General features: G+C 30.8%; 1 pseudogene; it reads left to right on the top strand.

Annotated features, from left to right (window-relative positions):
• The first annotated feature begins 8024 nt into the window (after positions 1-8024).
• On the top strand, positions 8025-14570 carry LOC105112846 (uncharacterized; annotated as a pseudogene).
• Positions 14571-15642: the final 1072 nt, after the last annotated feature.

The following is a 15642-nucleotide window of genomic DNA, read 5'->3' as shown; positions in this document are numbered from 1 at the left end:
GCATAACATAATGAAAGAAAGAAAAATAAATAAACAAAATAAGAACATAAATAAGATAAAACTTAACAAAGGAAAGGAAAGGAAATGAAAGGCATAAACTTGATATTAATGAAAGCAAAATATAAACACAAAAAAATATAAAAAGGGAAAGCAAGAGTATAATCTTGATCTGGAAGCCAAGATGCCTAAATGCATAGCAAATGGCTCCTTTTAGAGGCCAAAATTAGAAACTATTGATTTGATGGCTAATTGATGAGTGTGTGGATAGCTCTTGACTTTATGACAATCATTATCTTCTCTTATTTACCCAAAACATCATTGGTAACGTTAGAATTGGAACCACTTAAAAATATGAAAGTTGTAGAAAATTTTCTCAGCTTTCCAAGAAAAAATTTAAAGTCATTTGGACTTTTAGAACTCCAGATATGGGTCAAACATTGAAGAGTATTTGGGCTACAAGATAGATTCGAACTTCTTTGTTGTTGCTACAATTTGGACTTGAAAATAGCCTTCTTAAATCTTGGGCTCCATGAAAGTTCAAGGCCTATGTCTTACCTTTCCATCCATATAAAGTAGACCTAAATCTGAGATCTACAGCTCTAGAAATGACCCAATTACCGAATAGTGTTCCGGTTTGGACTTCACTAGTATCTTTTTTCTAAGTTTGACCTTCTCTTTATCTTTTCAATTTTAGTTCTTAAACTCATCAATCAATCTTGCAATTTAAGTTCTTAAAGTCATCAATCATTCCTTTCATTTATGTGATAGGCCTGCATTTAAAATGAACATTTACCATAAATTAAAGGTATCTTATATTATTAGATATATTATTATAAAACATGCTTTGGTTAAGGAGTTATTGATACTTCAAGTGCAAAATGATGATATAAAACCTTAATAAAAATGAACTTTTAAGTACTAATCAACCCCCCCAACTAGCTTATTACTAGTCCTTAGTAATCAAAACGTTAAAATAGAAAAATAATTTGCAAATTCCACAAAGCAAGGTATTCATCATTCAACTTCCATTAATCTATCATGATAAATAAACTCTTATTAAATTTATATATCTGCTCACTACCTCTTAAATAAGATATTAATAAACCTTTCTTCTTTTTTTTATTATCATCAGTTTTTTCTTTTTCTTTTTTTTTCTTTTTTTTCAAATTATATGCTATTATTTTTTCTAGTCGTTACCTTTAACAAAAGAACATAAATAATGTAATAATCCAATGTGCAACTCACGATCATATGTTAAAGTGTGTGTGAAAATTAAGGTTTAAGAATACATGTTAAATGAGTATATAAGGAGAATTAAGTGATAACAATGTGAGAGTTTGTAAACCTAAATATTTCAAGAGGTATTATGATAAATCTTATTAAAAATGGTTACTAAGATCCATCTCAAGAGTCATTTTAATAAAAGAGCTCATTTACTTTGTCATCCTAGTAATAACAATTTTACACATGCTTTATGAAATAAAAAATACAGTTAGTTAATTTTATTTTTTTATCAACTACTACCTTCTCCCCCCAACCAAAACGAGACATTATGAAGGCTCAAATTCAATGTTCTAAGGTAGAAAGATAGAGTATAGAAGACATCACCTGAAATAAAGAACACTGACAAACCTAAAACACACTTAAACAAATATAAGAAATAACAAAACACAATAATAAAACGAAAAGATATAAAGATTCACAAATGAAGACTCAAATTTAATCTAAACTTTTTACGGCTTTTCTTAGATGATCAATTTATACGACTCATGGAAGGATCAATTACAGGAATGAAAGATTGTAGTTGGTCAATCAATTATTCAGTAGTAGCAACAGAGATTATTATTTGTCTTGTAGAAGATGTTATAAATTCCTGTTCCATAACATGATCAAGAAAAGACAACAACTTATCATAATAACCATTAACATTTAACAGACTTATGGCTTTATGGTGAATGTATAGTTGGGCCTAAAAGGAAATATGAAAGATCTCTTCCAATGTGCGTAGACCACCTGGTAAGGCAATGAAGGTATCAGTATGATTAAATATTACATTTATTTGAGTAGACATTATGGAGACCCCCAAAACTTGACTACCTCTAAAAAATACAACTATTGACACATCTCCCATTAACCCAAAACTGTCTCCCCCATACACTAAATGAATCTTTCTCTCAGCTAGTACCTAACCAAGATGATTTGTTGATTCTAAAAACTCTTTTTCTTTCTCATAATTGGATCCACAAAAAACACAAATATTCTTATTTGATGACTCAAGGAACCTGCCATTTCTATGCACTTCTATATCTGTTGAATGTATAGGTTGAGTAGAAATGAAAAGAAGGAAAAAAGGATTTTATAGATGAGAAATTAAAAAGGCAATCATACCACCTATATGTAGGCCAACTGAAGTCTCACACACACTCTCTCTCTCTCTGTTTATTTATTTATTTTTGAAAAAGCATGTGCATGTATAGGTAGTTGTGATTGTGGCTCATATCTTCCCTTGGTTTTATGTCCACGAACGGCTTAAACACCTTTTATGGGTTAGGGATAGGCTTTCCATCCAGTTTTCTTAAAAACTGGTAAATAAGATCTTTTTTAGTCAGATTCCCAAAACTATATTAAGCATTTTCTTTATAGAAATGGGGTCATAAATCATAAAATGCACAATGCACATCTCTACTATGATGAGACTAAAAAGTCAATAAAAGACTATCTAAAGACTCTGTATTTTGAAATAAATCTCATCTTTTGACAATTTTCACAAGTTTTGCAGAATGCATGTGAATCCTTTAATATGGTGGGCCAATAAAATCTACTTTGTAAGATTTTTACAGTTGTTTTCTTTGATGATAAATGACTCCCACATGCCTTAGAGTGATAAAATTTAATGACACTATTTAAATCATTGTCAGGAATTCAACTTTGAAGTATTTGATCAGGATAATATTTGAATAATTAAGGGTCATTCCAATAAAAGTTTTGCATGTCGCTCAAGATTTTTTTTATCTTGGTTATCCGAATGAGCTGCTAAAAATCTCGAAGCAAGAAAATTGATATTTTTAGCAAACTAAGGCATTGAACTAAGAGAAAGTAAAGATTCAACAAGAAAGTAATCATCAATTGGCGTGATGTCAAATGTTGAATTTATAGCTAATTTTGACAAATGATTCGCGATAACATTTCCGGTGCCTTTTTCATCCTTGATTTCATCCTGTTTAAAAGTCTCAAAGATTTCACAATCGTGATTAACTTCCCTTTATTTGGTCATAACATGAGAAAATGGAATTACTGGTGGGGAATCAGTCTTTTCTTTACAATATTCAGATTCAACCCCTTCCTTACCCTTAGAGATTGATTCATCATCTTTCTCACAAGGTTTAAGAGTGGGTTTTTCAATAACCTTACCACTACGAAGAGTGATGACTGATTTAAGTTGATCCATGTGTTGACTTCTAGAACTACTTGCATTTCAATTGTATTACCCCTTAGAATTTTATTGTGGTTGAGATGGCAACTTACTTTTCTCTTGAAAACTAAGAGCAGATGTTAATTTTGCAAGAGTATCTTAAAAATCTGTTATGCTTTGAGCAAGTTGAGTGTTCAGTGTTGATTGTCTCTTGCTTTTCAATGAATACATACAAAGTTTCCTCAAAATTTCTTGTAGGAGGTGCATATCCATGAGAATTTTGGTAATTATGGTGTGTTTAAAACTGTGGTTGTGAAGTTTATGCATTGTCACTCTTCCAATTGAAATTTAGGTGATTTCTCCAACTAGGGTTATATGTTTGCGAGTATGGGTTATGATTGGGCCTTTGAAAACTGTTTAAAGCATGAGCTTGTTCATGGAGACATTCATTAAAAGAAGACAAGGTTGGACAGTCATTGGTTGAGTGTTCATTAGTTTCACAAATTTGACATACAATGCTTTGAACTTAATTGACCACTCTTTTTCAATTCTAGTGCCTTGACTTCTTTAGCTAAAGATGCAAACTTGGCTTAAAAGTCATGATCTTCCCTAAGGTTGTGCATACCTCCATCAAATGTATGAGGTTGGATTTTACTTGGAGTCTCATACGTACATGTAGTGTCCTGATTTTGAACATTTTCAGCTAGCAAGTCTAAGTACTCCATTGCTTCATTAGGGTCTTTATCTTTAAAAGTTTCATTGCACATCAATTCAACCATTTGCTTATCTTTAGCTGTTAACCCTTCATAAAAATGTAAAACCAATCTCCATATTTTAAAAACCATGATAAAGGTAAGTACTAAGCAAGTCTCAATACCTATCTCAATATTGGTAAAATATTTCTCCTGGTTTTTGAGTGAAAGTGATGATTTGTCTTTTAAAAGAGTTTGTTATGTAAGATAGGAAAAACTTCTTTAAAAATTATTGTTGCATTTCATTCCAAGCACGAATGGATCCTAGTCTTAAATTTTGTAGCCATGTTTTAGCTTTATCTTTTAATGAAAAAGGAAAAAGCTTTAATCTCATGGTGTTCATGCTACAATTTAAGTTGTTATATGTGTTGTAGACCTCCTCAAATTTTCTTAAATACAAGTATGGATTTTCAAAATCTAAACCATGAAAAGAAGGTAAAAGTTGAATAATATCTAGCTTAAAATTAAAATGAGATGCATTAGGAGAGAAAACTGTGCATGATCATGCACTTGTTCTTGTGGGATTTATGTGGTCTCTAAGTGTTCTAACACGGTTATTCTCATTATTCTCATTATGAAATGATTTATCATCTTTTTTAGCCATATTTTCTGAAAATGATAAGGATACCCTACAAATTCTACCACTTAATATACGTGACCGCACTCTCATGCACGTGTAGGAATAAAATAAAAGGAAAAAGAAAAAAAAAGAAAATGAAATAAAAGAAAAGAAACAAAGTTATATACAAGAAAAGTGAAAAGAGAAAATCAAATCAATACTATAATTTGTACAAGAACTTACCTCCTCGGCAACGGTGTGAAAAACTTGACGCGACCAAAAGATTAATGTCTTCTCCCAAGTGCAGGAGTGTCGAAGTAATAAATAATCCGGCAAGACCAAGGTCGAACCATAAGGAGGTTAATTGTATAAATTATAGATAACAATAATACAACAACAACAATAATAACAATAATAGTAGTAGTCATAGTAGTAGTAGTAATAATAATTATTATAAAGAAGAAGAAGAAAAATAAGAAAAAGTCGATGAGAACTTTGAGATGGAAGATTAATGTAAAGATTAAACAATGATAACAATAAATGTTAAGGTTAGAGGATCCACTAATGGTATGTCAAACAAGTATAGTATAAACTCTTATTATTCAATTAGAAACCACACACAAAAGAGGTTCTAATCAGATTACAAATTGTTAACATGATTACATTAGTTATCTTATTCGATTAATGCTAATACTTGTAAATCTCGTTAGGCATTCATGATTATAATTTATGTTAACAACAAATCAAGTTCTTTTCATAGCTTAGGAGTAGGTTATACCATACAATATAGGTTATGAGAGTGTCAAGCATTTGTTGTACCAAGTGTTATACAACATAAATCTAGATTAATCATTTAACAGGCAATTTATTAAAGAGTGAACAAGATAACAAATGTAAAACATGTTAGTATCAAACATTAAAGTTCATGTTAAGTTTACACTATACTTATTCTTACACCATTACTATAACCTTTTTACTTTGACATAATAAACTTAACTAAACATAATGAAAATAAATAAATAAATAAACAAAATAAGAACATAAATAAGATAAAAGCTAACTAAGTAAAGGAAAGGAAATAAAAGGCATAAACTTGATATTAATGAAAGCAAAATATAAACATTACAAAAAATACAAAGAGAGAAAGCGAGAGCATGATCTTAATTTGGAAACCAAGATGCCTAAATGCATGGCAAATGGCTCCTTTTAGAGGCCAAAATTGGAAACTATTGATTTGATGGTTAATTGATGAGTGAGTGGATAGCTCTTGACTTTATGACAATCCTTATCTTCTCTTATTTGCCCAAAACATCATTAATAACGTCAGAATTGGAATCACTTGAAAACATGAAAGTTATAGGAAATTTTCTCAGCTTTCAAGAAAAAAAAAAGTGGAGGTCATTTGGACTTCTAGAACTCCAGATATGGTCTAAACACTAAAGAGTATTCGGGCTATAGGATAGATTCAGACTTCTTCGTTGTTGCTATAATTTGGACTTGAAAATGACCTTTTTAAATCTTGGGCTCCATGAAAGTTCTAGGCTTTTGTCTTACCTTTTCATCCATATAAAATAAACCTAAATCTGAGATCTACAGCTCCAAATATTACCCAATTGCCAAACAATGTTCTGGTTTGGACTTTACCAGCATCTCTTTTCTAAGTTTGGTCATCTCTTTATCCTTTCAATTTTAGTTCTTAAACTCATCAATCAATCCTTTCATTTATGTGATAGCCCTGTATTTAAAATAAATATTTACCTCAAATTAAAGGTATCTTATATTATTAGATATGTTATTATAAAATATGTTTTAATTAAGAAGTTATTAATATTTCAAGTACAAAATGATAATATAAAATCTTGATAAAAATACACTTTTAAGTACTAATCATGCACTTTTAAACCACTTACTTTTTCACCAGCATCTTTGAAATTATCACATTTTGAGTGTTCTTCTAAACCACTCACTTTGAAACAACATCTTTGAAATTATTAGTTTTTAAGTATGTCTTTGAGTTTTCACCTTTTAAATAATGTATTTTCTATTCTTATCATTTTTATTTTTCTGAGTGTGTCTTTAAGCCCTCACTTACTAGATAATATGTTTTTTAGTCCTATATTTTTTTTCTTCGGAGTGCACTTTCAAGTCCTTAACTTTCATATAATTTACTTTCAAGTCCTCACCTTTAAGTTCTTATATAATGCTTTTAACATTATCAGTTTCTGAATGTGCCTTTAAATCCTCACTTTTTAAATAGTATGATTTTTAGCCCCTTTCTTTTTTTGAATAATGTTTTTAACACTATCACTTTCTAAGTATACTTTTAATCCCTCACCTTTTAGATAGTGCACTTTGTATCATCTATCTTTTATGATATTGTTTTTAGTATTATCAATTTTTTAGTGTGTATTTGACTCATTACCTTTCAGATTATGTGTTTTTTAGCTTCTATCTCTTTTGAATAGTGTAAAAGAGTATACCTTTAAACTCTCACCTTTCATGTAGTATATTTTCTAGCTCTTATCTTTTTTGAATAGTACTTTTGACACTATCACTTTCAAAATATGTTTTTGAACCTTCATTTTTGAGATGGTGCATTGTTTAACCTTTATTTTCTTTGAATTTTGCTTTTGGTATTATCAATTTTTGAGTGCGTATTTGAGCCTTTATTTTTTAGATAGGGCATTATTTAACCGCTATCTCATTTGAATAAATCCAAAAAAAAAAGTAAAAAAAAAAGAGCAATTAGTTCAAAATAGCTCACACAAAAATGTCATGATCTTGTACTCCTTTAAAAAAAGAAAAAGAAAAGAAAGAAACAACACAAATGATAAAAAAAAAAATAAAAAAAAATAAAAAGGAGGAGGAGAAGCAATAAATTTCATTTTTTTTTTTTTAACTATCCCAGCCTCCATTAAAGTAACAATAGCAGCTCTTCTCTGCACAACACCGTGACTTTCCATTCTTAGCATAGTCACCAACTGTGGCAACATCTCCTTCTTTGCATTGTGAGCACCACCATATCCTACCGTACTAACCTCCACACTAGGAAGTTCCTCTCAACTCAACGGTGAGCTTCAATCCTGACAGCAATCCTTGGATACGACCCGTGAGCAAATGGACTGTGTTTGAAAATATAGTGTAAACTATATTTTAAAAATTTTTGATTGTTTTAAATAATTTTTTTATATTTTTAAATTATTTTGATATTAAAAATAATTTTAAAAAAATAAAAAAAATATATTTTAATATATTTATAAAAAAACACTTTAAACCACTAGTATTATCATAATCCCAAACAGGCTAGTGGCAACAGTGCGGCCTATGGTGTTCCTCTGTCAAGCAGATCAGCAACTATCAGCCAAGCAACATGAGTAGCAAACTATCAGCTCCTCAGCAACCGTCAACAATATCTCCTCTGCATCAGCATCATTGGTTCCATCGCGATTAGCACTACCAGCAACCTATCTCAGCAAATCAGTAGCTCATCACGGTGGTGACTTGTTTTTGAAGAAGAGTAGAAGCCTTCCTCAGCAGCTCAGCCTTCCTCAACAGCTCAAACTCAGCCACCTCTGTCCACTGCCAGTAATGGTTGTCCTCCCAGCGAATAGCGACATCTCCTTCCAGCAGCATCCAGTAGCGTCTCTCAACTTATCCTGATAGCAACAATGGAAGTTCCTCGTTCCAGCAGCGTCATCTTATCTACACCGTGATCAAGTAGTAGCAGGAGGTTTGCATCATCAACCTTCAGCCTTTCATCTCCTCTGAATCGAGAGCAAACAACTGGTCTCGATACAATAGCTTCTTTCATGTACCAATAGCAGAGTAAAAGCTATTCTTTGCCTCTCCATCATAGCAAAAACATAGGTCTGCAATTCAGTAACTTCTCCAGCCCTGCACAACAACAACTACAACAAATACTCCAGCCCAGGTAATTCCCTACCCCATTTGTTTATGTAGAGAATAATGCTTAAATGTGATTATGGATGGACAATATCATTTATAATTCATGTTAGTTTGAAGTGCATGAGGTGTTTTAAATATGAACACTAAATGAATTTTTGCAAAGGTGTTGTGGTTGTTGAAAAATTTTGGGTGCAGATCATTTGCCATCGGTTTAGCTTTAACTTGTGTTTAGAATGTTTATGGACATGGGTTGACAATTTAATGGGTTTATTTACTTTGATAATAGGCTGGGCTTTTCTATCATTTTGGTTTGCATGCCTTCTGGGCTAAATACTATGCTTATGCTTGCAAGCTTGATGGGCTTGAGGCTAGGATCCATTTATTAGACCTGATTCGTATGGCTGGGATGAACCTTTTACACCTTGAGATAGTGTTTAGTTTATGAAAATTCTAGAAGGAAAATAAAAGTTTTTATAGTGTTTAAGGCATATTGGTAAACATATTCTAATAAATTCTTAATAGTTTTTTCTAAGTTTTGCTTTAGTTCTTTTAGAAATATTAAAAATAATGTGTAATTTTATTTAATTAGTATATAATGATTGTTTATTAGTGTAAATCATTAAAAAAAAAAATTGAGTAAATTATAGATAAGGAAAGGGCTTATAAGCTGACTATATAAAAAAGGATGAATCTTTATTACTTGCAACGTCATTAGGAACATTTGTGGCTCTGCATACAACTCTACTTTCGAAGTCCCTTCATATGCTATCTCCGTTATAGTATTGGGTTTTATATGCAACTTATTGACAAACTATATCTTGGCAGCATGTTCAATACAAAATCATTATCAACTAGTTCTTTACCAATTAAAATGTCTTTACATCATACCATGATGTATAATGGCTTGTTATGCTTAGTACAATCGAGACCCATTTCATCTTTAGTGAAATACATATAATTTGATACTTGAATTTTTCCTATCAAATGTTCAATAACTTTTTGATTGATGTCTTGAGGCATGTTTTTCTCATTTAATACCTTATATAGAGCCATCTTGTATGGTTCGGAGCTCAAAATCAAAGATAACAACAATATTCTAGCAGGAGCTTTCTTAAGCTACTTGATAACATTGTGTTTCATCAACTTCAAGAATTCACTGGGTTTTTTTCCTATGAGATGTTTGTTTATCTCTTCAGTTATATAGACCATCTCTTTATCTTTGGCTTTCATTTGTTTTTCTAGTTCTTTTAGAGTGAAATATATGCCATTACGAGTCAAACCTTCGACTTCTGCTTGAAAAATTGGTTATTGTTGGGTGCCTTAGAAGGAGTATCCATAGTTATGTAGTAGGGCATTATAATCTCCTTTATATGTTTTTTATTAGCTTGGACAAGATTAACTTAGGTGGCCCACCTGCAGTGAATTGCACTCGTTATACTTCTTCATCAGGTGCCTCCATCATAAACACCTCTTCACTCATTACTTTTTTAACTTAAACCAAACCTTGGTTCATTATCTACATCACTTTGTTGTGGAAGCCTTCACACTAATTGATTAAATGGCTTTCCTTACTGTAATGCTTGCAGTACTTCACATTACCTCCTTTGTACCTTGTGTTTATCTTCACATTGTAAATTCTATCCATTAGCACACTTAAGCTCCTTAGGTGTTCTACTTTTAGCATGTTTACTGACCCACTACTCGAAGTATGATTGGATAGAGGATTGATATTTATGTTTGAGGTGTCTTTAAATGTTATCCATTTAGTTTTGTTTAGTTGCAAAAGTTTTCTCTTGAAGACATTGCAAGTATGAATGTTATGTTCTGCAATGTCGATATGGTACTCGTAACTGAGATCTGGCTTGTACTAGGTGGTATAATGTGGTTTTATGGGTGTAAAAGGTATAGGAGCTACTTGTTTGATTCTTAGTAGCTTCTGATACATCTCATTTAGGGGTAGTAGAGGTAATGGTTCCTAGACTCTCTGGTAGTTCTTCTTTAGAAAACTTTCAACTTGTTTTTTTACTTGGCTGTTTTGAGGCTTATGTTTTTATTGATGTTGGTAACGTAGGATGAAAGGGATGAAGTGTTGTATCTTTAGAATTGGCTTTTATTATCTTTTAGCATGATCAAACTCTCTTATTCTTTTCTTTTTTTCACTTTAAAACCCTTTTTCTTTGTGGGTGCAAAGATTCTACCACTTTTTACTCCTTGCTCTATATGCTCTACCACTACCACAACATTAATGAATTGTTGTGTCGAACTACCTATCATATGCTTGTAGTATGATGTCTTTAGCGTATTGGCAAATAAAGTAACCATTTCTTTGTCTAAGAGTGGAGGATACATCTGTGCTGCCAAATATCTCAACCTCTAGGTATATTTCCTTATGCTTTCCTTGTCTTTTTTTTTTTCCATATTAGACAAGCTAGTTCTGTTAAGAGCAATGTTCGTATTATACTTGTATTGCTTGATGAAAGCATCTACAATATCTTTCCATCTATAGATCTTTGTGTTGTCTAACCTTATATACCAACTCAACGTCGCTTCACTCAAATTCTCCTAGAAAAAATACATCATTAGTTTCTCATCATATACTACTTCTGTCATTTTATTGTAATAGGATTTAAGATGGGTAATAGGGCATTATGTTTTGGTGTATGTGATGAATTCAGGAACTTAAAACGTCTTTGGTAGTACCATGTTCGGGACTATACACATTTTTGTGTCCTTAATTAGGTCATATAAGTCTATCCTTTTGATGACCTTTATCTAATTTCTAGTGCTGTCATTTTGTATTGGTCAATATCATCAAATGAAATTTTCTTATAGGATTCATATGCGAATGTATCTATGACTGCAGGTGTTGGCATTAGTGTTGTTGATTGCATGAATGTTGGAATGTGTTAGAGATCTTAAGCTTGTTCTCTATTGTGATGTCGTAGTCGGACAAATTAATTAACCTAGTTTAAAACACAACACAAAAGATAGTATGGAGTAAGTAAGGGGTCGATCCCATAAAAAAGATTCAAGTTAGATTTTTATGTTAGATGACATGTAATTTGGGGGAGTTTGGAGGTTATTTAGGCTAAAAGCAAAAGAAAACAGAAAAAAACAATCAATATCAAATCAAAGAAAATTGAAATTTATCAAGAAAAACAAACCTTAGTTGCATGTAAACATCCACATATAGAAATCAAAACTAATTGTGAAAACAAAACATTAATTTATACTTTGAATATTTATTTTTTCTTATGTTAATTAGTTAACAAATCCGTTGTATAACTAATCCTAATCATCAAACAACCACAATATCCATACTGGTAATTTAATTCAATGGCAACCTTAAGAACTACATAAGTTGATTAATCTAGACAACATAATTGTCCACAATCCATGTTTGTTTTGATCAAACGAATGTTCTCCCTAAAGTTAATAATGTAGATCGTCATAATTATTAGACTTAGTTACTTCATAAGTTCATATATTATACAACTCTGGTTTTGATAGCAAACTTTAACAATAAATTGTTCATAATAATAACTTAGAGTCCGCTCTAGTAATTAAAATAAATAATACTAAGAAATAAGTATAGGAGAGCAAATATATTCATTCATCATATTAATTAAAAAGAAGATGTAAAACAAATCTCACAGTTCTTGAAATCTAAAGGTTTTTGTGTCCTTACAACAAAGAAAAAGAGTTTAGCTTTGCATGTTTGTTGAATAAGTAATTAAAAAAAAAAAACATGATTTCAGGTTTGTGGAGGAGAAGGGGTGTTTTTTTTCTCTTGGCTAGTTGTCCTCCTTCTCTTCTCTCATTCTTTTTATATCTTAGGAAACCTTAGTCTCTATTTTACAAAACAGTTCTCCCTCAAGTAGACAGTTTACATTTAAGTACTTCAATAACTATTTTCCAACAAAAAAGAAATATCCTAGCATGAAATCTTCAAGCTATGACTTAGAGGAGCTAAATTGCTAAAATAAAAACTTGGATGTTAGTTTGGATGCTTCAGGATGTAATTTGAACTCATTTCTTTATAAAATCTGTTTGTTGGCAATATTCATTTGTCATCTTAGAAAAATCCTATCTTCCTCATATGAGATTGTTTTTGGCTGAAATTTGGTATTGGATAGGTCTTTGAGTTAAGAATCCAACAAAATTTAGTTTGCATCAAATGGACTTCTGTAGCTCAAGATATTCAAGTTGAAATAACCTAAGGTCAACACTAGCAGATTGCGAGATTTGACTTTGAAGGCTGTGAATTCTATGCTCTTGCTTATTTTATTTTCTTTCCTCAGATTTATAGAAAAGTATGGATGTTAGTTTTTTAATGCCACTAGAATCACGTCATTTTAACTTCTAGAGCCTTCACTCTACATAAAACATCAACTAAAGGTTAAATCTGTCAATTATCTCCAATATATTTTTTTTGTATCTTTCATCCAAAAATGCCTTCAAAACATAAAAAAAAAATATTAAGGCATTTTATATATAAAACATAGACAAAACATTAGTTAAATATATGTTAAATTATTGAATAATATAGTTGCATCATTCTCCTATTAAAAGGGTTCTCACTAGAGGCATTTTAATAATTGCTCAAGTAAATTGGTAAGGTAAGCTACACTAATCTTTAAAGAATCTAACTCTTCTTGAAAGTGAGCGTTATGATAGATACATTCTTTATCTTTCATATTTCTTTACTAGAATCGAGTATTGTAAACTTTGTGGATTGGAGGTTTTGAGATACCTATATTTTGATCTAATGCATATATGTTTATTATTTATAATGAATTAATATATAATTGATTTGGGAATTATTTATTTTCAAGTCACATGAAAGAGACAGAAAAGGAAAATTCAACTCAACTGAGATTTATAATTTTACTAAATTTATCTGCCTGAAGCTGTAGGTCGTCCCATGGCCTGCAAAAATTGCAGAAAGAAAGATCAAGAATGCAGTGAGGATGCTTTAAAAACCACCATTTAGATATAGCTTCGGCTAATCTAAAAATACATGTAGCTTAATTTCCTGATCTGGAACATAAGAATTTGATAAAGCTCCTCTCCTTTCACTTAGCCTCATGACAAATGAAATGGAGTGTCATATGAGTTAATCTTTTAATGCTCAGACTGACATTTTGTATGATCCGTCTGACGAGCACTGCAGCAGATGCCCAGCAAGTCGGTAATACCGCGCAGAAGAATCATGTTCTCAGCTGTGCAAGAATCATCTGCTTCCACTGGTAAGCTGCCACATTCTTAGTGCACAAGTACTAGGTCTAGTTTGTTCAGGTGTCAATGTTGAAATTCAATGAAGAAAACTCTGACTATTTTGTTATGGTTCAATAGTTGCAGCTGATGCAAATGAAGTAAAGCCAGTTGAAAAGAAGGCACCGACAAAGCCCAAAAAAAAGTCCTGCTAAGCCATTTTCTCAGTTGATGGCGGAGGATGTGATCCCTTCTTTGAAAGCAACTCTTGAGGCTCAAGATCATATCACTGAATTCGACCTATCTTTCGAAGAAAACAGAGTCAGTACTCCACTTTGTTTCATTGCTGTATTTTAGCCTAAAATGTCATTGTAAGCTATCCAAAATTGCTCCGACCTTTTCCAGTTGGAAGGCTCCTTCCTAAAGAACGGCACTCCTTGTTCATTTTGGGCCTTCTTCCCTGACGGAGTCCTCACAGGTACTCTCATTTTATAGCAGCTTGAGAGTTCAAACTATAGCCTATCAATATTTCATTTTACATGAAACCCGGCATCATTTCCTTGCTGCGGCAGGTCCAAAAGCGTTTTCTCTATCATCCTACGGTTCAGGAGCCAGCACAGTTGAGCCTTTTCTGATCGATGATAAGAAAATTACTGAAAAACACATCGTATTTTGGGTGGAAAAGCGCTTGGCAGCTCAAGGAATCATTCCTGTGTGGCGAGGATAGTCCCTCACCAGGTTCATTCGAGATGATATATGCGTTGGTTCTTGAGCATAATGCTTTCCATGAAAATAATAAAATAAAATTATTTTAAAAATTTATGTTTCTGTTTGGTAGATTTAAAATTATTTTGAGATTTATTATTTAAAAATTTAATTTAATTTAGTTTTGAATAATTGTTTAAAGATTAAGTTATTATAAATTATAAATCGTAATTCACACGAACTACCAATTAAAAATATTCTAAAATTTATATTTAGAGGAGATATAACTATATCTAAAGCTTTAGCTCTCTATTCTATAACTTAAATAGTTTTTTCGTTTAACAAATAACTATAAAAAAATAAGATATATAACTTATTATTTATAGGAAAATTTAAAAAATTTTATAAATTAATAAAATATCAATTTGCCCATTAAATAGTATTTATATATTAATTCAAGATAATTTTAGAAATTAACTCAATAAAGTCCTTAGTTGATTTTTCTAAGTTTAGAAATATAATTCATGTATTAATTATATTCTATTATTTAATTTCTAAAATATATTTTAATCAAGTCATACTTAATTAAACTATCTTAGTTTATTTTTTTATTAATAATTTTTAATGTGTGTTACCTAGCAAGCTTCTAACATGTTAGTGCAAATATAAATTATAACTATAATGAAATATAATTAAATAAATTAAATAATTTAATTTATTATCAATTCAACAATTAATTAATTTATATTTAATGATCAAGTGCATCATCTAACAATATATCATGATCCTCTAAATATTAGAAAAGTCATTAGTGATTTAACTTAATCTTTCAGCGATTGGTTTCTCAATATAATTAATATCATTTCATTAATAATGTTCTAATTTAACATTAAAACATGAAGTATATTTGTCCTGTTAAATCATGTTTGTTTTCTACATAATAGTCATTAATCGTTTGAATAAGATTTGAAACTCTTTTCAATTTTCATTCCATTTTGGCTACAAATTTCTTAATCAATATTATTTAAAAACAAATGAAATATTTTCTCTAATTCATTTAAGTGATGAATCTTCTCTTAATTACTCAAGTACCT

The sequence above is a fragment of the Populus euphratica genome, unplaced genomic scaffold (genome assembly GCF_000495115.2).
Source record: "Populus euphratica unplaced genomic scaffold, PopEup_1.0 scaffold370.1, whole genome shotgun sequence".
NCBI lineage: Eukaryota > Viridiplantae > Streptophyta > Magnoliopsida > Malpighiales > Salicaceae > Populus > Populus euphratica.
This window is presented reverse-complemented; position numbering and strand designations above follow the sequence as displayed.